Source organism: Meleagris gallopavo, chromosome 1, assembly GCF_905368555.1.
Source record: "Meleagris gallopavo chromosome 1, MGAL_WU_HG_1.1, whole genome shotgun sequence".
Taxonomy (NCBI): domain Eukaryota; kingdom Metazoa; phylum Chordata; class Aves; order Galliformes; family Phasianidae; genus Meleagris; species Meleagris gallopavo.
The window spans coordinates 50,603,469-50,625,031 of NC_139404.1; the positions used below are offsets into that span (position 1 = coordinate 50,603,469).

At 49.6% G+C, this 21,563-nt stretch overlaps 1 non-coding gene across 5 annotated transcripts in view; it reads left to right on the forward strand.

Moving 5' to 3' along the window:
• Nucleotides 1-6,232: 6,232 nt before the first annotated feature.
• The window catches only part of LOC104911097 (uncharacterized), a 118,360-nt gene continuing 103,029 nt past the window's right edge, over nucleotides 6,233-21,563 (forward strand). For 2 of the 5 annotated variants that reach the window (XR_014884091.1, XR_014884094.1), the window contains exons 1-2: nucleotides 6,233-6,693; nucleotides 20,328-20,500. This is a non-coding gene — a transcript (uncharacterized LOC104911097). The remainder of the gene's footprint in view (nucleotides 6,694-20,327; nucleotides 20,501-21,563) is intronic. The other 3 variants (XR_014884099.1, XR_014884092.1, XR_014884101.1) reach the window with 3 other exon arrangements.

A 21,563-nucleotide genomic window follows, 5' to 3' on the forward strand; every position in this document is an offset into this window, starting at 1 on the left:
GAATAGGAGTTATTGGCTCAGAAGAAGGCTTGTCCCAGCTACTTAACCCCAACTCCAATGGCAGGGCAGGCTCCAAAGCTTTGCAGAGGCCTCAGTGCAGGGGTAAGGGCATGAATTTAAATGCTCTGCCTGACCACAGCTCTTGGTCCCTAAGACTTGCCCTTTCAGCATCCCTTGAAGACCAAGCATGGAGAGAGGGTTGATGGTCACGTCAGAGTGGCAGCTGAGAGGGTAATACTGAAAAAGAAAGCAGGATCAGCTGCTTGTAGTCCTTGAGTTCAATAAGAGCCTAATCTAATTAAATGGAGACCACTATCAAATTACCAGCTCTCTTTTAATGTAGCCATTTTAAGTGGTTCAGTGTATTTATAGTAGCTGAGTTAGGGAGGGCTCTTCTCTCTTGAGGTTATGCTTGTGTATGAGGGAGAGATGTATAACAATGTTAAGACTATAGCTTTGAATTATTTCCTGATTCCAGTCTGGAAAATACCGTGTACAAGATTTAAGACATTGAAATCTGCTCCCAGATAGCCTCTGCCTATGTACGTGAATGTAGTGCTTGTTTGGGTTTGTTTCTTTTCTTGCCCCAAGCCAGCAGCACAGAAGTTTCCTTTCAAAATTAAGCTTCACTTAAAGCAAATGTACCTTGTGCAACAGGCTCACATCAGTCAATAGCTATGAAAGAGCAGGAGGAGGGGCTTGCTGTGGTTCGATCTGGGAACTTAGGTGGGAGTGGGATGGAGCTGTCATTAATGGTTAGAGGGTGAACGGAGAGGCTCTCAGCCCCATAGCTTGGCTGATGGAGTGTCCCCGATTTGTCTTCCCTTTAATACTATCTCTCCTCCAACCCTTTCTGTTGCTCTCCCCGTAATCCCATCTCTGGGGGAGTTCCTGTGTGGCTGGATCTGTGTCAGACGATCCCTCGGGCTCACAGGGGGAGGAGGTGGGAAATGCTCATTGGGAGCAGTTTCCATGCAGAACGACAGTAATAATCCTTAGCCTTTTATCTGAAGCTTTTGCAAACATTAATTCATTAACCTCTCACAATCACCCTCTGAGGTGAGGATTATTATCCACGGGATTGGACAGATGGGGAAGCTGAGACAAGGATGAGGCAGTTGGTGCCACCAATTCCTCCCTGGTCCTCCTATAATCCATCTCTCCTCTGCCAGTGGGGGGTGGGATAGCTTCTTTGGGATACCCTGTCTGGGACAAGAACAGAATTTAGGGGCAGCGTTTGCTGTTAGACTCTGAAGGAGTCACATGTGTGGTACAGGGCTTTGTGCCTCTATGTCCCATAGATGGTTGCCATAGGTCACCCCTATACCACTAACTGCCCTTTCTCCAGGAGACCGTGGCATGTTTCTGTGCCTGTCTGGTCACTATTTATCTATCTATTTATTATCACTGTAAGCAGAGGGGGAAAAGGAAGGGAGGAGAGAGAGAGACATAGAGGAAAGTAACAAGACCTAGAAAAAAAAGTCCTTTATGTCTCCTTAACCATCCCCATCTCCCTTCCAATTGCTATTTCTTCTTGTCTTAATGTCATGTCTCATTCTTGATGAGAGAGATTAAAGCCCAAGAGATTAAAAGCTTACTTAGATGAGATAGACTTTACTGCCTCCCTCCCTCTTGCTGGGACAGACCTCTGGGAAACCTGTCTCTTGCTTTTCCCATCTTCTCTCCCCTCCCCTTCCCCTCCCACCTCTTGATCCTTAGAGATGAAAAGTCCTTTTCCTTCTATTGGTTTGAGCCAGTCTGGCCATCTACAAGGCCACTCTTTGATCCTCGTTCAGGGTCAAGTGGAGAGAGGAAGGCTCATCCGAGGCAGCAGAAGCCACTGACATAACGTCTTAGCTGTCCATTTGCAGCGACTCTATCATCCCTCCTCTGAGACACCCTCCTTTCCCAGGCCATTCATCCATCTGAAAAGCTCTATGACAAGGCAGCAAAAAACCACCTTGGAATCATTGCTGTGAATGTGCCACCCACAGTGATGTGAAGCCCCTCTTGAAACATGAGCATGTGGAAAGAAGGCTGGAGCAGAAAAAAACTGGTGGTGGGCTCCCTTGTCTATTCCACCTTTTGCAGGGCAGATGTCAGTGCAGATAGAGGATTACAACAGTTTCCTTCATTTCTGACAAAGGGGTTTTTCAACAGCAAGTCTGATAAAGCACAGATTTGCTCCCATTCATTCTCAGTGTGTTGGTGTGTGTGGAAAGGAACACATTCATTGCACTTTGGGTTGGTCCTGCCTCTTCCATGGAGACCAGTTCTTCCAAACTGGTGCCTACTAAAGGAGCCCTTAAGGGCTTCAGCTGTTCCACTGTGGTTCCAGACTAGGGCTGGAAAACCCAATGCCTTTCTGCCTTTTGATTTCACAAAATCACAGAATCATGAATGTTGGAAAACAGCTCTAAGATCACTTAGTCCAACCATCAGCCCATGCCCACCATGCCCAGTAACCATGTCTTCAGTGCCACATCCACATGGCTTTCAAACATCTCCGGGGAACAGTGACTCCACCACCTCCCTGGGCAGCCTGTGTCACTGCAGCACTGCTCTTCCTGAGAAGAAATTTTTCCTAACAATTTCACAGAGGGATTCACTGCTCCCACCTTGATTGAGTTCAAAGTTGCTCTTCACAGCACAGAAACCAATGAAGTTAGAACTGAACTTGGCTCCACCTGGTCAATTGCAGTGCTTCCACATCTAGGGCAGAGAAGAAGTCCAATTCTGTGTCTCATCCTGACAGAGCCTGCTGACTATGGTATGCTTGGAGACCTCTCAGCATGATGGAGACAGTGGTGTGCAGCCCATGTGCCTACTCTAGCTCCAGACATATTAAGGCAGAATCTGGCAGCATTCCCACCTTGGATTCTCTGAGCATGGTAATGACCAAAGCTCATATGGGATATTATTTCCAAACGCGCTGAAAAATGTTCCCTGCTCCATATGGCAAAGGAGGAGGCTCCAGTGCAGCAGTGCAGGAATTGTCCGTGCGATGTAGTGCTCACTCTGTGCTTGCCATCTCCCACGAATGCTGTGTGCAGCCACCCGTGGAGAAAGAGCCTTCCATCTTCATTGCTGACAGCTGTCAGTCTCCAGGAAAAAATCCCTTCTCTCCCTTCTACCGCGGTCCCACAAGCAGGGAAGGAAATCTGCCAACACTGCTCTCCCTCTTGCTCTCTCTTTTGCTGCCTGTGAGGGAAGTTGCAGGGAAATAATGAAATAAAAGCCAAGGCCCAGAGAAAGCTGATTCATCCACAGCCCAGGGCCAGCGGCCGGCTCCAAGCAGAGCTGTAAAATCAATCTGTCACTGCTCACCGCAGTATAGATCAGGGCAGAGATTGAGACTGCAGCGAGGGCTGAGCCCAGCCTCCTCCTGAGGACCTCTTTTCCTGCGGTGGGACCCCACGGGGGGCACAGATGGATGGATGGGGAGGAGGCAAAGAGGGAAAAGGGCTCCATGATCCTTCACTGATGATGCTTGGCATGCACTCACGCTGCCCAGTTCAAGGACCTAGTGGTGGGGGATGCTGAATGTGAGCTCTGGTAACCCTAGCCTGCAGCAGAAGGTTAAAACTTCAGTTAAACATGTAAAACAGGGCAATTTGTGGGACTGTTTCCATCCCTGCTAGGGAGACAGAGAGGCTGGAAGGCGGTGGTCTCAGCGACATCAGCACGAAGGAATGAGAAGGTGATTATTCTTCTGTGGTGCTGGGCATAGAGCAGAACGCGCCTGCAGCTGACTTCCACTAAAGTATCCGTGACGTACTTACGTTTTTTTTTTTCCTTGGTGAGGTTCTTTTTTTTTTTTCTTTCTTGTGAAGTAACAAACAACAGAGTCTTTTCAGGGCTTCTGACAAGGACAGAGCCTCTGCAAAATAAACATGAGGGTGAGCTTCTCTATCTTATATCTGATCATCTGTCATGGGGCAAATAAACACAGAGGGCATGGCTTGGAATCAGACGAAGAGAACCCAAGTGCCCCACATCCCTGGGGGATATGCTTACTTCTATGTGTCTCTTGGCTCTGTTCAGTCTGTTTGATTGAAGAACTGTTCTTGAGTCTGCGTAAGTGTAAGGTAGGACAATCTGACATCCCCTTGGGCCACAGAAACACAAGGTTCTTGTTCCAGCACCTCCCAGTGTCTGCATCAGCAGCAAAGCTGGCGGGGACCCATACCCTGAGAGACAGTCATGGATGAATTCTATCAGGAGAAAATCCTATTTTAAATTGGTGTTGGAAACCATTTCTTCCAATACAGCACACTCCAAGATTAGACTGTGTTTCTTAGAGGGTGTAAAAATAATGGAAGCAAGACTTAATTCCTCCATTTTTTACCTTTAAGTGAGCTTGAAAGGAAATAATCCACAATCATAACTCCCCCAAATGATCAAGGCAAGGAAACTGGAATTTGTAGCCTTTCTCATCCCAGGTGGAGCAAGTAGGTTTGTCATTTAACCCAGTGGGAACAGACATCTGATGGATCAGGGAGTGCACAGAAATGTCCTCAAAGCTGCTCAAGCCTTGTGTCTCATAGAATGGTTTGGGTTCATGGAATCGTAGAATATTTCATGCTTGAAGGGATCCATAAAGACCACTGAGTCCGTCTCCTGGCTCCACACAGGACCACCCAAAATGGTTGGAAGGGACCCTTAAAGGCCACCTAATTCCAATCCTCTGTCTTCCTGAGAAGCCTGTGTGTTTTCTGACTTGGGCTCATGGATTTGGGGGAAAAGAGAATATGACAAGCTTCCTAACCACCATTTTCCACAAGGATGATGCGCTTATATTTGTGCATCTAGTGGACAAAAGTGTTTCTTGGTGCCATCTTAGGTGCGAGGCTGGAGCTGGTTTTGTGTGTTTGCTGTTCTGTCCCTGAGGGTGCTGAATGCGCATGAGAAGACTTGGGGCAGTTCCATCCCTCTGCTGGGTTTAGATTTGTGTGAGGTTATTTCTCTCCCAGCAGCAAGAAAAATGTACAGGGTGTCAAAGGAGCTCACCCCACATAAAGGTGTGTGATAGATTGTTTATGTATTTCTTCAATACCTATATTGGTATTAAAGAACAAGGTGTGGGTCCACAGCTATGACTCTTTGAGTGCAGCTGGAAATCACAGTATCACATAATTAGTAAATGTGGTGCTTGCAATGGCGTGTGCATGATGGGATAAGCAGAATCAGGTGTCTGTTCTCCCAGATGTTGCAAGCATCTATGTATTGGTGCTGAGAAGAATGCCTTCACCCAGCTGTTGTGAGTGCGGCTGTGTGAAGAAGAGGTGCGAACAGTGTCTGCTCAGCTGCGTGTGAAGTTTTCAGAGCATTTCCTTTTGTTGCTGCTACCTCCAGTGTGAGGGACACGCGCAGCTGGATAGGAGCATGTGGGTGTGAGTTGGTCATGAGGAAACGCAAGTGTTGGGGCAGGATGCTGACATCAGAGCCAGCCCTGAGCAGGGAGCAAAGCACTTCCCAGCACCAAAGTGGACCTTGAGACATTTCTGAGCAAGGCTGTGACACGTGGCTGCCTGGAATAGCAGGAGACTGGATTGCACAGCTCAGGAAAGCAATTCCCATCCCATAAGCTGCATTCCTTAGTTTCTTTGCAGCTGTTGCATAGCTGTGAGTGGCTGGGCAAGACAGAGCATCCCTCCACATCTGATTGTGAGGAATGTGGAACATGGTTTGTGCATCTGATGTCTGGCTGTCATGTATGCTTTCTATGTACGGGACAGGTGATTCCTTCAGTGGTTTTAAAGCAGCTTTCACTCTGTGTGGGGGCTGAGCTGCGGCCAGTTCTCCAGCACCTGATGCACACGTGTGCTTCTTTCTGTCTGTAGGCAAGATCTCCATCCACGGTGGCAGACGTGCACTTGGATCTTCCATGAAGCTGGAGCATATATGTGGTATGTCCAAGGAGATGCTGATCTGAGCAGGTGTGGGAAAGTCTCCCCATGCATGTGTATGCGTGGGGGTGAGGGCTTTTCCCAAACTCCTATTGCAACTGTATGTGCTGATGTGCAAAATACCACAGGGGCACACACTGAGGTGCAGTTTCCCACAGCTTTCACATCCACACATGCCACATACCTGCAGGGCATCCATACATGTAGTGCGCATCCACCTGCAGGGCTGTCGCACGTAGCTGTTGCTTCAGAGCACGCGTGTGCGTGCCGTTCTTAGAAACCATTGTGTTTTCACGTCGGTGACACGATCCAGAGCAGCTGAGGTGCTGCTGCTCGTGTGTGTGTGCGTGTGCGTTCCCTATAGCCGCTGCCGCTGTCACGCGTGGGCCGGCGCCGTGCCTGCCCCATCCCTCCGGCCCCCCCCCCCTCTGCCGCCGTTCCTCCCGCACCGGGCGAGCGGAGCTCGGCGCCGGCTCCATCCATGGCAGAGGCAGCTCCGCCGCTGGCAGCCGGCACGAGCACAGCCCCGGCAGCCCGGCCCACGGCGCAGCCATCGCTCGTCGTTTAAATGCCTTCTTCCCCCGGTGATGCGGATGCGGAGAAGGCAGCAAACCCCCCCCGGCTGTGCGCTCCCTGCCCTGGCTGCTCCTGTGCGCGGCGGGGAGCGCTTCTTAGGGGACAGAGCAGCCGGGAGGGGTGACACGGGGCGGGGGACAGCGCGGAGGGGCTGCGGGTCGCGCCTCCACGGGGCATGTCACGCGTGGGAGCGGCCCTCCAGGAGCAGGTATGTGTGTGTGTGCGTGTGCGTGTGACACACTCGGTGCGTACGGCTCGGTGTCGCCCGCTCGGAGACGCGGCTGAGCTCGGAGGGGGAGCGGAGAGGGGCAGGATGGAGGGATCGCCTTCTTCCCGCTGCCCACCCACGGGTGGGTGTCTCTGAGCCGGGGTGAGTGCGAGGGAGATGGGGAAGGAGAGGGGAAAATGCCCATATGGGGAGACGGGAGGGAGCGAAGCTGGGGGAGAGGTGCTCCCCATCATCACATCACCCATCAGTGGTGGAAGGGAGAGAGGTGCTCCCCATCACCATCTCCGTGTATGTGTGTGTATGTGCCGGGGATCGGGATGCCGAGTAGGTCCAGGGCTCTGCATGCAAGCTGGGTTGTGAGCTGTGCTTCAGTCCAGAACCCGCAAGGGGAGAGAATCCATGCATATTTTGTGTGTATGTGTGTGTGTGTTTGTGTTCATCTCTCTATAGTAATGTATACATCTATACACAAACATACATCTGTAGGTATATCTATATATACATATAGGTATATACCCCCCATATCTATAGGTATATATCTCTGTATCTATAGGTATATACCCCTCTGTATGAACATGTGTGTAAATACAGCTATAGTTTTATGCCTATACCACCTTTATATCCACGTAACTGTAGATACACAGACATATATGTACATTGCTAGCAGTTACCATGGGGAGAAGAAGGCAGATCCATCCCAAACTTTGCCAGGGAGCCTTTGCAGCCCAGGCTGTGTCCATGTCTGTGTGTGTTTCCTGGTTTGAATGCAGGGGAGTGAGTAAATCTGGGCTCTGCTCTGACACCGCTCTGCTGGGAGGCTGCTGGATGCACGAAAGTCATTGCGTGGTGTCTGGCGAGTGTGAGAGAGTGTGTGTGTGAGTGTGATGGTGATGGGATCTGGCTATTTACGTAGGGGCCCAGGACAACAAGCGGGATGCATGCAGATGTGCACAGGCATTGCTTGCAGGGTGTCTGTATGCCCATTTATTCCAGCAGGGAAGGTGTGCCCACATTTTTATGCATCAAAATCCTCCTGCTTTGGGGCATGGGATGGGGGGAGGAGAAAATGAATGAATGAATGGGAGCAAGAGGATGGGGAAGAAGGAGGGGTGGGGGATGGAGGAGAAAGACAAGCAGACGCATCCTAACCTCATCCCAGGACGGGCAGGAGTACACAGCTGCCGCTGTTCCCATTCCATAGCTTGGATCTGGTTGGGGAAAGGCAGCATAAATCTGCTAACGCTGCAGCAGGCAGCATACTTGGGAGCTGCTCTGCGTAATGCCCTCCTGTACGTGTGCTGGGGTGGCTCTCCCCTGGCCCTGTGTGCATGCATGCCAGCGCACATGTGTGCATGTGTGCATGAGGTCGGAGGCGGTGGGGAGCAGGATGTGCACAAGCACTGTGCTTGCAAACATCCTTGTGAGTAGCCAAAGAAGGAGATGTCTGTAGTGGTGGAGAGCAAAGAGCATTGCTCGTGTGCTGCGGGTGCATGCATCTTGCAGCCGCGGTCAGTTTGCATCCTCACACAGGCGCCTGCTGGTGCTGGGGGCTGGTGTGTGCACATAGAGTGGGTGCACGTGTGCGGGCCAGTCTCAGGGGTTACCCCCTCCCCCCTCCTTTTTCTCCTAAAGGCTGGAGAGCACAACCCTTCTACCCACCCTGGAGGTAGGGAGCTCTAAGGGAAGCTGGGGAGCTGGGAGAGGGCTGCTGAGATTGGAGGAGGGATGTAATGACGATGAGTGTATGTGTATGTATGAGGGGGTCTGTGGCCCTGGGGGGGGCCTGGGGAGAGGGAAGGCTGCATTGCCTGCTGCGAGCCAAGGTATTTGTCATGCATCAGGAGGTGGGAGGACGTGGGAGTGTGTGATGGGGGGGTGCCGGGTGGAGGGGGTGAAGAGGTACTGTGAGGGTATGGGAGGATTTGGGGTGACCCCCATCCTCCTGTCCCCTCCCAGTCTCCTTGCACCCCATTACTGCTAGGTCTGGGGAAATGCAGCCCAGCAGCATCACTAATGCAATAATATTCCAAGGAACCTTCATTTGCATAGAGCATGCATTATTAATATATTTAAATACAGGCCCCCCCCCCTTTCACCTCCCCCCTCTGTACCAGCAGCGGTGAGGGAACTGCAGGGACTGGAGGGCTTCTGCCGCGGTGCCGGGGGTGAGAAGAAGCCACTATGACCCCACTGATTTCCCCAGCCCTTTCCCCACCCACCACCCTCCTTGTCCTGTTATTTCCCCCTGCAATGGGATTGCCTTTCAGGGCATCAAACCTAAAGCGGGATGCAGGAGCTGCCTCCATCTCTCTCTTCCCATCCAAAACCACAACAGGAGCTGCAGATGCATGGCCTTTCCCTCTCTTTGCCCAGCTCCGGGAGATGTGGGCTTTTGGGATTGCGTTGTCTGAGCTGGTGCAAAGCAATGCCATGCAGGGCATTCCTTGTAGGGCTTGTAGGGCTTGTAGGGTGCATACATCAGAGGGGTGTTAGGAGGGGTTGTTTAGGCGATGGGGCAGCCTGCGGTTAAAATCAGAAAGGTAGAACCGCAGGCAGGGAGGAGGGAGGGAGATGTGGTTGTGCTGGTTATTCCTACCTGGGTCGTGTCAGAAGGCAGATGCGGCTCCAGGCAGGGTGCAGCTGCCTCGTCTGACCCTGCTCACAAGTGGCGGAGAGCACTGCCCACCTGGGAAAAAAAGCTTGTGGTCACATCAGGGCCCGCTGCAACCTCCCGATGCTGTCAGCAGCCGTGTCACAAAATATCAGCACAACTGCTGGGAAAGAGAGACCTGGTTGTTCTCTCCCTTAGCCCAAACATTGAGTTTTTTTTTTTTCCCCTGTGTCCTCTGTAAGCGTGGGCTTGGGCAAAGCTGTTCCTTATATTAGCACAGGAGATACGGGAACATCTCTGTCCTCACACTCGTGAAAGCAGGAGAGATGTGCCCAGCTCTGGGGAAGGGATGTGACATCCCTCAGGCACACCTGCAGCCCCCACTCATACCTGGGGACCAAGGCAGGACAGCAGCAACTCAGCACAGGAAAACTGGAAGCAGAGGTTCTTCTATTTTTTTTCCTCCAAGGAGAAGCAGAGCTGTCCTGAGCAGTGATGGCTGTGGGTGGATATGGAGAGACCATAGTTGTAGTTGCTTAAGTCTCATGATGATGATGGGCTGACAGTTGGACTGGATGATCTTAGCGGTCTTTTCCAACATTAATGATTCTATAATTCTATGGTCTGACAGTAGTTACTGCCTCATGTTATTAGAGCTGTGTCTGTGTCCTGGCTTTCCTGTGTTCTCCATCCAGTGGGGCAGCTCTGTGTCTCACTTTGCTATTCTGTAAGCTCCTCCTTAAGAGAACAGGGGTGACAGCAGACTTTGTGTCCCCTGGGAACATGGAGGTGCTTGGCCATTGCCTGAGATGAACTGCTTGCTCGTGAATAGGACTGACCAAATAATTTTGTGTTGCTGAGGAGAAATGACCTCATTTGCTCAATACTTCCAAGCCAAGAGGAAACCCAGTTCCAGCTGACCAGCTGAGGTCCAGAAGGAGGGGAGGGTGGTTGTTGCTTTCAATGGCATTAAAAGGGGCTGGAAATAAGCCATTAGGAGCCAGGTAGAGGTGAGTGGTTGTAAGGATTTGTGAGATAGCTGTTGCTGATTGCAGGGAGATTTTGAGATTCCCAGGCAGACCAGGTTTGGGTAAACACAATGGCAATATAGTGCTGTACAGCATGACACCATATGTCACAGAGACAGGCACAGGATCAAAACCCTGGAGCAGAATCTGACCTACCATGGAAGGTGAGGCCCATCCATTATTCTGCATGGACCCAATGGGTGTTCTGGGACCTTGTCTTCCCAAGTGTCCTCAGCCCAGGAGTGCATCTCCAGTTTTTCAGTATTTTTGCCTTAGAGTTTAGTTCCAGGCTGTGCTTTATGGAGCTGATGGTGCCATGTGAATTTCTCAGAGGTGAGATGAAGTCTCTGGGGTCAGGAATACCTGTTTTTCTCTCTGCAGAAACATCCGCACACAAAGATAACACCTATCTGGTCTTGGTAAGCTGTAGGGGAAGTACTATTTACTTCCATGGCTGGTTTCAATTCCTGTGGGTGTCAGTGGGGTATCTGTCTGATAGCAGAGAGGTGGAGCTGATACTTATGTGAGGAAGGGTCATCTGTAGCATGATGTGGGGAGAGGGTCACGGCACTGTAGCTCTGCCACAGCTGGCTTGTGGGGAAATCCCTTCCCCTCTGCTTCCCAGCACCCACATCAGTTCTCAGCAGTTTTGGTGACAAACTATTCACTGTTGGAGGCACAATAGACATGTAGACTGTGTCCTGGGATGATGTACAGGCTACTAGTTGCCTTAAAGCAAAGGTGTCTTCACTCTTGCTGTGGCTCACAATCTCAGACTGTAGATCAGATGGATCAGAGCTCCCTGTGTGTTTTTAGGTTCCTATGGGGATTCCGTGAGCTATCTTTCCTCTGGGAACATTGATGTATGCATGAGAACATGTGTGTTTGTGAACATGGAGAGAAGCATTTCTCTCTGCTGGAGAACAAACATCAAGAAAAGGAAAGATTATTAGAGGTGGCAAGGATGGGCAGAGGTAAGGGATGAGGCCAAGCAAAGGGGCAAATGCCTGGAGGACGGGTGCAAGCTTCCTGGTGAGAGTGCTTCAGTCAACTATGAGATAATCTGGCAGGTTTAGGGTGATGCAAGTGCTTACAGCAAGGAATTATATGGTGTTGAAAAAGGATACAGGGAGCAAGACAGACTTGGCCAGTGATGAAGGTGAAATGACCTGCAAGGACTTTTTTGCGTATGTAAGATTGCCAGGGAAAAAACTGAGAGATGTTTGGTTGTCGTTCACTTTGTATTGATTCCCTGTCTCACTGTTGGGGAGAAATTGCAGACGCTGTTGTTGAGGAAGCAGAGAGGTGGTACGGGAGGAGTGAGTAAATAGAGTCTGATGGAGGTGGAGGACACTGCTGGCTTCTTTTTCCTATCCTTTCTGATTGGAGAGGTTGCCTAGGAAGCATTCCTGTAGGAATTGCCTGGGGTGCTTTCTAGGAGAATACAAGCTAAACTTTTCACAGTGGGTGAATGCCTCTTTCTGGACAAAGATGATTTGGCATGGGGACAGTGGGGTTGGGAGGATCATTCTTCTCCCTTCTGACTCCCTAGTTACAGATGGCCTAAAATTGGGACAACAAGGTCAGAAGGATTAACACCCCTCCTCTTTTTTTCCCCATTGCAGTCACAGGCCAGGAAAATTGAGTCAGATCATAATAAAAGGATTAGTGTGGAGAGGCTGCCGTGAATTGTGTGATAGACAGGTCAGGAAAATGGAAGGGAATTCAACGAGGGGTGGGGGAGGATTGGCCCTCTTACAGATGGTCCGCTGAAAGGGCTCTGTGTTTACCAACAGGGAAAGAGAATTTGGTCTTATGAAGTTTGAAACAATTCATTGAGGGGACTAGCATCCAAGAACAAATGTTATCCCCAACAAAGATGTGTACTGGGATGACTGGTTGAAATTAAGTCATCAGATCTGTTTCCAGCTTCTAGGGCAAAGAAGAAAAAACTCTTATTGGAATAAGATCTGTTGTTTGCTCTCTTGTGCATCCATTTTCAATAAGACTTAATGTCCCAAAATTATACTCATAGCTCCTATTTGCTCAAGACATCTGAAAGCCAAAGGGATGTAGAAAGGACCATGCTGAGCCAGGCCAAAGATCGTTCTAGTCCAATATTTCTGTTGGAGATATTGGACTGGCTAAGAGAGGATTCCCAGAAGTAAGACTGTAAGGACAGGACAACTGCATAGGAATACTTTTTCTGAGCTCCCCTTTAGCCTCCAGTGATGTGTGGCTGAGGGATCTTGTCTTAGAAGGCTGCACACCTCTGAGACCTGTACGGATGCTTTTCCTCTGTGGATTTGTTCAACTACTTTTTGAAGTAGAGTTTTAGGATCCAAAAAAACTCACAGCAGGAAGTTTGGAAGTTTAAAAAAGGCATCATACTATGAAACAGCTCCTTTTGTTTGTCTTGAATCTGTTGATTTCTAGCTTAATTTCATGACCATTGTTTCTCGGATGGGAAGAGACAGTTGGCGCATGTTTCCTTCACCCTTCCCATGTGGGTTTTATAGACTTCTCTTGTATTGCAGTCTCTATCATCTCTTTTCCAGTACTACTTCACTTTTCTTCTTTCTGCTTCTCCCTTGGCCACAACAGACCAACTTCGTAGTGGCAGAAAGCTATGGGGCATTGATAGCAGAGTTTTGATATGATGTCACAGGGATGAAGCAGTCCCAGGTCCCACACAAATGACAGCTTTTGTGTCAGCTGAAGGTGACACAAAACAAAACAAAGTGACGAAGTGTGAAAAGTGGAGAAGAAGCTGGAAAAAGAATTTGAACTATCTGAAGAAGCCCTGGACCTTTAAAACAAGACAGAGCAGGGCCCTAAGGAGGCTTGAAAAAAAAAAAAGGAAAGGAAAGTTGAAATAGATGTTGGGATATAGGAATATCTTCTCTGGGAATAGCCTGTAGTGTTCAATACAGGCAGGAGTTGGGATTGGTCAAAGTATAGCAGGTGAGGAAACTGAGATTCCAGAGGTGATGGAGATCTGGTTGGGACTCTGTTCAGATCAGCAGAGAGGAAAGGAATGATTGATGGTGGGCTAGTCTGTAGATACAAGTTTCTTGGGAAAATATGTCTTGTGTGTGACTTGGTGTGATGAGGAGTGCAACAGAGTTGGAGGAGAGAATAAAATGGCATGGACTATGCATGAGAAGGATCTTAGACCCAAGAACAGCACATGGAGAAGTTGATCCATTTGAAAGATTTTTCTCAAGCACACTGAGAAACATAGAGACAAAATCCTTGCTGATATTAAGATCTTACTGTATTTACTGGTTAGCCAAGACCCTCAGCCAGCTAATGCAGAGAAGATGAACAAAAATGAAACACCAGCCATTTTGTGAGCATTTTTCAAACAAAATAAATTCAGAGGGAGGAAATGGGCTCATGATAGGAAAAAAGAAGTCCTTATAGGGTCTGTGAGAGGGTGAAAGGTGAAATAACCTAATGAATTTGCAGGGTGCAGAGAGAGAAGGTACATTTCCATAGCCATTTAGACATCTTCTATAGAGGAAAACTACTATACTGAGTAAATGAAGGAAAGTAGAGAAACGTTGCAACACATTAGGTGTATGTAAGGCTCTTATGTCAGTAATCAGTAGTCAAGATGATGATGGAGAAGGTATTTTTCTGTCTACTCTCTTAATTTTCCATTCTTTCCTTTCTTCTGCCTGCTCTCCCATACTGAGGTAACCTTTCTTTTCTTCTGTGTCTTCTCACTTAACACCAGCTGCACCTTGTGCCTCTGTTGCTTTCCTTTAATCCATGGGATGGATAAATGACAGACCCCCACCGTAATTTTTTAAATCAAAGCCCTTTATCTTGAATTGAGCAAAGTCGGGGGAAGCATCTTAAGGCATCAACTGCATTTTTTATCTCTGCCTGAGAGCAACTTAAAGGATGGCTCAACAGGATTAGTAGAAAGCACAAGATTGGACAAATGGATTTGGCAGGGGCTGGCTGGTGGGCCTGAGGGATCCAGAGCTTGCTGTGCTGGGATCTCAGAGAGCTGGGCTCTGCTCAGGGCCTCTGTTGTTGCCTGCTGCCCGCTGTGCCTCTGGGTAGGTGGAGGCAGCTAGATGGATGCTAAGCATGGATCTGAGCAGCCTGAGACTACAGCACCATTCTTTGCTGCTTGGTGAGTGCGTAGGGTCATGGCATGCAGACACTGCATCATACTCAATGGGTAACTGCCCTGTGGGCATTCAACTTCTGCAAGCCATGGCCAAGGAGGATGTTATTCTTCGGTTTGGCTTCTTCTCCCCTTTTTGTTTTACGTTTTTGTGAGTGCAAGCTCTAGCAGAGAGCATCATGGTGGTGGGTTTGTGGAAGGGCAGACATACTACGTGTAACCTCTCCTTGCACAGCTCCGTGCTGCACCATGCAACCCCAACACGCTTGTGACCCTTGCCATTCTCTCATGTCAGGTGGGGCATCTCCTCTTTGGGAAACAGATGGCTCTGCCTGGGGTGAGAGAGGGTGTGGACTTCCCCATCTACAGCCAGGTACTGCTTTCCCATCAGCTACGCTCTAGTAACTACTACTAGGCAGACACTCTTCTTGCATGTTCCATTCAAGGGCAATGCCCCTCACATTATCCTATGTGCACACATACAACAATGTGAATCAAGCATTCCCCTTGCCATTCTTCTCTCCAGCACGGGTCCCTCTGGGAGAGAAGACCCCATTTTCTCTCCACTGTCCTCTGCCATCCTGGCTGTGTGTCCTTGGGCTCTTTGTTGGTTGAGAACACCCCAGCCCATGTGCATTGCCCGTGGGGGATACTCATGCAGTTTCTGCACAGAAGAGAATTTGCATGCATGGTGGGGGAGAGCCAGCCTGGCCTGTTTATTCTTAACGCTCAGTATTATCTCCATTAATAATGCCACCTCTGCCTCACATGCTAATTAAGACTCAGGATTGTTAATGCAATCGGGAATTTGGGCAGAGACCACACAAGACTGGCTGGATTAAGTTAACCTTACGGACTGTTAATGGATCTCCTGGAGGGGCATTTCTGCCTAATGAGTATCCAGCTTGAATGGTAATCAGGGGCTTGCTCTGCATGCTCAGCAGGGACCTTCAGGCAGGGATGCCGCAGGGCAGAAGTTGCTCATGGGGAAAGAGAGAAGCTGAGGAGGAAAGAGAAAGAGGCAGGGCTGGGGATAGTGACCTTGGTGTGATGGAGGAACTTCAGGCTGAGAGAGGAGCAGATATACTGATGTTGTTGCACATGGGGAGCCCTGGCTGGCTGCTGGGACTGATTTTGATAGGCACTTGGTTATTAAGACAAAGTGTTCCTTTTTTTTTTTTTTTTTTTTTTTTGGTAGTGATTTCCAGCAGTGAAAAGGTTGCCCAAACTGCCTTAGCTGCATGTAGAGATCTTCTCTTGGGAAAAAAAATCAAAACCCCAAATAATTAGAAGATCCTGGCCTGACTCCCAGAGGACTGCACTATAAGTCTAAAGGATCAGAGAGATGGACTTTCCCAGCCTGTAGGATGTGGGGTAAATGCTGGGGAAGGGATTTGCCATGGAGAAGTTTATTGCCTTGCTGGTGAACAAGAAGGTGGAAGGCTGGGTCCCTCTTCAGAGAAAGCTGGGAACAGGTTAAAGGAGATGACAATGAGTTTAGAGGCTGTCAGCATATAGGGTTGGGTAAATTTTGTGATTATCACGGATTGTGGATTTCAGTGAAGGGAAAAAAGATGGAGCTTAAGTGTTAGATTCCATTTTTAGGGCTAATGTGAGATCCTGGGCCAGGATAGAACTGCAGCTTGCTGGGAAACTGCCGGGGAAGGTGGCTAGTTTTTCACGTCTGGTTCCTGTGTGCTAGTTTATTTCTCCAGAGGGAACAGAAGCAGACTGGGACACAAAGCAAAGTCAAAGCCAAAAATGGAGGCTGACTGCTTGCAGTTCAATTTGGGGAGTAATTTAGATCAGCTCTGGGAGAAATATACAGAGCTCAGGGTAAGGTACTTGGGAGGAAGGTAGTGATTTGAAGAACTGGGTAAGGGAACAAAGAAATGGCTTTGGGGCTTCTTATTAAAGGGCCATTGACCCAAGAGATCCTTCAGTGAGCAGTTTCCATGCTTTGGATCCCAGCCAGGAGGTTACGTGGTACACATCAAACCCAGTTGTGGGTGATGCTGGCTGGAGAATTGTAAGCCAGTCAGGATTCTGTTTTATACTCTTGGATATAACATCTGCTGTCTACTAACTCTGTTATCTTCAGCTGTCCTACTTGGGCTATGTCAGCTCTGCATGGCCCAGGGACTGGATGTGAACCTCAAGTCTGGTTTGTAGTAGAAGTTCAGAGTTTGGGTGGAGGTTTGTGATGCAGATCCTGAGGACTAACAAGGGGTAACAAAAACACTGAAGGGAATAAGTACAGCTCAGGTTGCTGAGCAAGGTTTTCTTTTCCTTCTGGCTCTTGATATGGGAAGATACTGGGGAACTACAAGGAAGGGGATTCCCTGGCTGTGTGTTATTGCATGGGAGGGCAACAACAGGGCAGACTGCTGCAGTGAGGGAGGGGATCTGAGGGAAGGCAAGGAAGGAGAAGCAGAGACCCAAAGGAGAGACAGTGCAGGAGGCAGATGGGCTCTTCCACCCAGAGAGGTATGCCTTCTCCAGGAATATGAACATGCCCAGGGGGAACACAGCATACGCACTTAGCATAGCTTTGTGTGTACTCATAGCATTGCATCCACTGGGATGTTCAGGCTGTGGATGTACAGAAACATTGGTGAGCGCATAGGTGCTGCCCATAGGAAACAGTCCCACACATACATGGACACAAACATTCAGAGGACATGTTGCTTCCCATGTTTCCCGCACACCCATGTACACACATGGCAGCAGATTGTACTCATTGTCCCCTTTCAGCATTGTCCCATGTCCCATGGCCACAATGACAGATGCACATTTTTGCATCTTCCTGGTCTCCTTGCTTGCCTGCACAAATTAGGCATATGAAAATCACAGAACCACGGAACATCCTGAGTTGGAAGGGACTCATAAGGATCACTGAACCCAACTCCTGGCTCCACAGAGAACCACCCAAAATCAGACTGTAGCAAAACACATCCTCAGAGATGAATGAGATGAATGCCATGCAAGCATACACATGCAAACACACGTACACGTACCTCTTGCTCCTGTTCACCTTGCTCTCTCTCTCTGCTGTTTGTTTAGCCAGTTGTGTTGCTTATTCCATGCCCCTGAAGCACAGGAGCAGATGGTTTGGAGGTCAGTTTAGGATGCTGGTTTCCCTTTCAACTGACAGCTCTCTTTGGCTGCTTAGCTCAGTGCTAAGTATCTCAGCAATGAAGATCCTCCTTGCCTACCAACACGATGCCTTTGTGTCACCTCTCAGCTCGTATTAGAAACCCTGAGTCCAGAGCCCTCTTTAAATTGCCCTCATGACAGCGCTTTAACCCAAGTAGCACTTAAGGCTGTTGTGGCTTTTCCAGATTCAGCAGCGTCTGTTAGCTTTGATAAAATGAAGCAACCTCCTCTCTGCTCCACTCTGTACATGTGCTTTGCTGAGGCCCAACAGACTCTCACTTGTCCCCTTTCAGCCTGCATTATTCATTTCCTGTAATGCACAATTGATGTTTGTGGGCAAAGGCGTGCAGGTATAGTTGAGCATAACAGAGAGGAAACGTTGCTAGCAGGCTGAAATTGCCTGGGAGCATGGACCAAGTTGGGATGACAGAGAGAAAATTGTGCTCCTTTGCAAGCACTTCTGAAAAGAGAATGGTGCCAGTGGTAGAATCATGCAATCATAGAATCCTTAAGGTTGGAAAAGACCTCTATGATGATCTAGTCCAACTGTCAGCCCATCCCCACCATGCCCACTCACCATGTCCCTCAGAGCCATATCCACACGGTTCTGGAACATTTCCAGGGACTGTGACCACACCACCTCCTTGGGCAGCCTGTGCCACTGCAGCACCACTCTTTCAAGAAGAAATTCTTCCTCCTAACATCCAAACTGAGAGAGCAAGTGGGAGCAGCTGGATGTGTTGAGGTAGTGCTGGGGACTTCCCTGTTGTTTTTTAATGCTGCTGCATGATGGTGTGTGTGATGCATGTGCAGGAAGGTGGGAAGGCTCTGGAAGGAGGTGTGAAGTAGATGACTTTGGGCAGTGGAGACACTGAGTAATGGTGGGGAAGATGCATTTGTATGTGGTGGCAAGGAGGATGAGGGACACTTTATGAAGGGCTTTGGAAGCTGGAGAGTGTGTGTGAGTAGATAGCTCCCTGGAATGACTTGCTCCTGGTTGCAGGAGGTCCTGAGGGAGCTGGCCAGGTCTCTCCATCCCGTAGGGGTTCATGTACACTTTCACCACACTGAGGTTTTGCACTTCTGTCCCTTAATGGCACTATCACCAAATTTCAATGCACTCTTCCTTGCACGCAATTTATGCACATGAGTAGCAAGGAGGAAGGGAGGAGGGATGAGCATGGATGGTGTTACAAGGTTTCTGCTCCAGTGACTTTGTCTCCAGGAGCTGCAGCCTGTGTCAGTGGACAGCTATGTGGGCTTTGCTGAGAGATGATGAAATGAATGGGGAATAAATGGGTAGAATGAGAGGAAGTGCAAAAGAAATGAAGAACTGGGAGATAAGGACAGCTGATGTGCCATTGGTGTGCATGTGCTCAGGTGCAGAGAACGCTGAAGTGGTCTCCAGGGTGATTTGTATCTTCCTAACTTTCAAGGATGTTGTATTTATTTGGTTTTTGGGGTGAGTAATGCTGTCTGTCTGTGTTTCATGTGTAGTTTGTGTTTGCCTGCCTGTGCTGGATGTTGACGAGTATTTGTGTTTTCCATGTGACAGAATATGGCTGGTGTTTGATGATGCTGGGGCTAGCGGTTAGGATCCAGAAGGATGGTATGCCACTGTGTGGGCTGAGTTAGGTGGGTAACAGTGTTTGATGCTATCGGTTTGTGTGCTGCAGGCAATTTGTAAGCATAGTATATTTGTGTGTGAGATGCAGCCAGTGGTACTTGTTTGACTTATATTCCTAAATGTGTCAGGGTGTTTTATGGTCTTTTGTTTTCTTATTGATGTATGCATGGTGATATACTGGTGTACTGCTTGCGCTGATATAAATATGTGTGTGCGCGTATGTGTGTATTTGGCACTGTTCCTGCTGGTAGATACAGAGGTGGGTCTATCAAATGATGTGTTCATGTGTGCTGAAAATCATGAGTAAGCAGTCAGGTGTCTGTGTAGGGTAGATATGTGCAGGTATTCAGCGTGCATTTGTGCAAGGGTCAGTGTTCACTGGGCCGTACAGAAATGCCTTTGCTGTGTACTCGTGAGTGGTGGTACAGGCTGAGTGTAGCTGATGTGGCTGAGCGATGGTTGTCTGAAACATCGCTGTGCAGCACAGGAGGGGAAGGCAGCACCTTTCACTCCGGAGGGGCTAAGTTGTTGGGGGTCTGTGCAAGGTGATGCAGCAAGGTGTGAGAAATGTGACACGAGTGTGTGTGCAGCAGACTAAGTGCGGTGGGGGCACAAGGAGCGAGATGCTATGTGTCTGTCTGATCGTCATCCAGGTGCTTTGCCCTGCACCCAGATGCTGTCTCCTTTTTGTTCCCCATGGGACTGCTTGGCCCTTGAGGATGCAGGCTGCCCTCTCTCCATCCTTCAAATCCCTTTCCATCTGTCTGTCTGCTTGGCTGCCCATGTCCAGCTGCCTGTTTCAGCGATGCTGATCCGCCCCGGCTCGCTTGCACCCCACGCTGCCTGTGGACTCAGCAGCTGTGCATCACTCCGTCCCTCCCACACACGCACATTCGCGCGCGCACACACACACACACACTGGATCTTCATCTGTGGTATATTCAGTTGCCATTGGAAACCTAAGAAAGAAGTGAATCTAGCCTCCAAGTCTTAAGCTGGTGTTTTTTTTTTTTTTTTTTTTTCCTCCCTTTTCTCCTCTCCTCACAGAAAGCAAAGTCTCTCGCAATGAATCCACGGCAGCTTCGATTGAGCGGTGAGCTGGAGCATCTACCCACAGGCCACTCCTCGATGTGACTGCAAAGAGGCCCTTGCCAGCGCTGGGAGAGAGCAGAGCTGTGGATTTACCCCCCATGCAACCGTGTCCCCCCTGGCACCACGAGGTAAGCGAGCCCTGGCACGGCCGCCTACATCTCCCTCCTGCTTCTTCCCCAGAGGTGCGAGGGAGGGGAGAGGTGGGGGCTTCTCCATCCATCCTGAAACCCCAGCAGTGCAGGGCTTCTCCCTTCCAGCCTTTCTGTGGGGTGGTCAGGCTTGCAGGCTTGTGGCATGGTAGATGGAAACGCAGCGGGGTCATTCTGCACAGTCCCCTCCTTTGCCATTCTGCCTTCGCACACACCTACCTGCTCCTCTCCCTGTGGCATTTTTCTTCCCAGTTCCTGGTATGTGGGGAGAAGGGGCAGCCAGGATGATGCTGCAGAGAGATGGAGGAGGAGGCAGCTGCTCCGACCCAGCAAAGCTTGGGTCCCCTCAGGGCTGCATCTTGCAGCAGAGCAGGAGTGGGCATTGCGCTGCTGGCTGTGGGGCAGGCAAGGTTTACCTCTCCTGCTTCACATCACTGATATTTTGGGCATTTCCATTAACTGAGGAGTGTGATGGCCTCCAATTTCCAACTCGATCCCTTCCCTGGTACCTGGCCCAGCTTGGTGCTGTTTTTGGATGCTTGTTGTCCCTGCTTATCTGCTATCCCCTGGTGCTTCTGTCCAGCAGAAAGGGGGGTTTTCCTGCAAGAGCCCATCTGTTTCATAACCTAGGAACGCCAATTGCCATGCACAGGAAGCAGAGGGGCCCTGTGCCCAACCTGACCCAATTTGGGGTGCAAAGCCCAGGCCCCCACTGCCTGCAGTGCCTTCAGTGCCCTTTCCCACTGGGGAACACAGGACGATCAGCTGTGCTACTTCCATGCTCTATTTTTGTGCTGTAGTGTGAGGAACGGAATGGAGTGAGGAGCAGCTGTTTCTCCCTGTGTCTGGGCAGGCCCTGTGAGCGGCTTTGGGAGGGAGGGTTTGGGGGTTCATACCTGGCATTCTGCGATTTAAGGTTCTGCACAGTTGATCCTCATTTTTTGGAGTCAGGGGCTGCACTGTTTCTCCCAGATGCCCTTTGCTGGCATCCCCTTTATGTCCACCCCATCCCCTCAACAACTACTCCTCTCCGGCTGTTCCT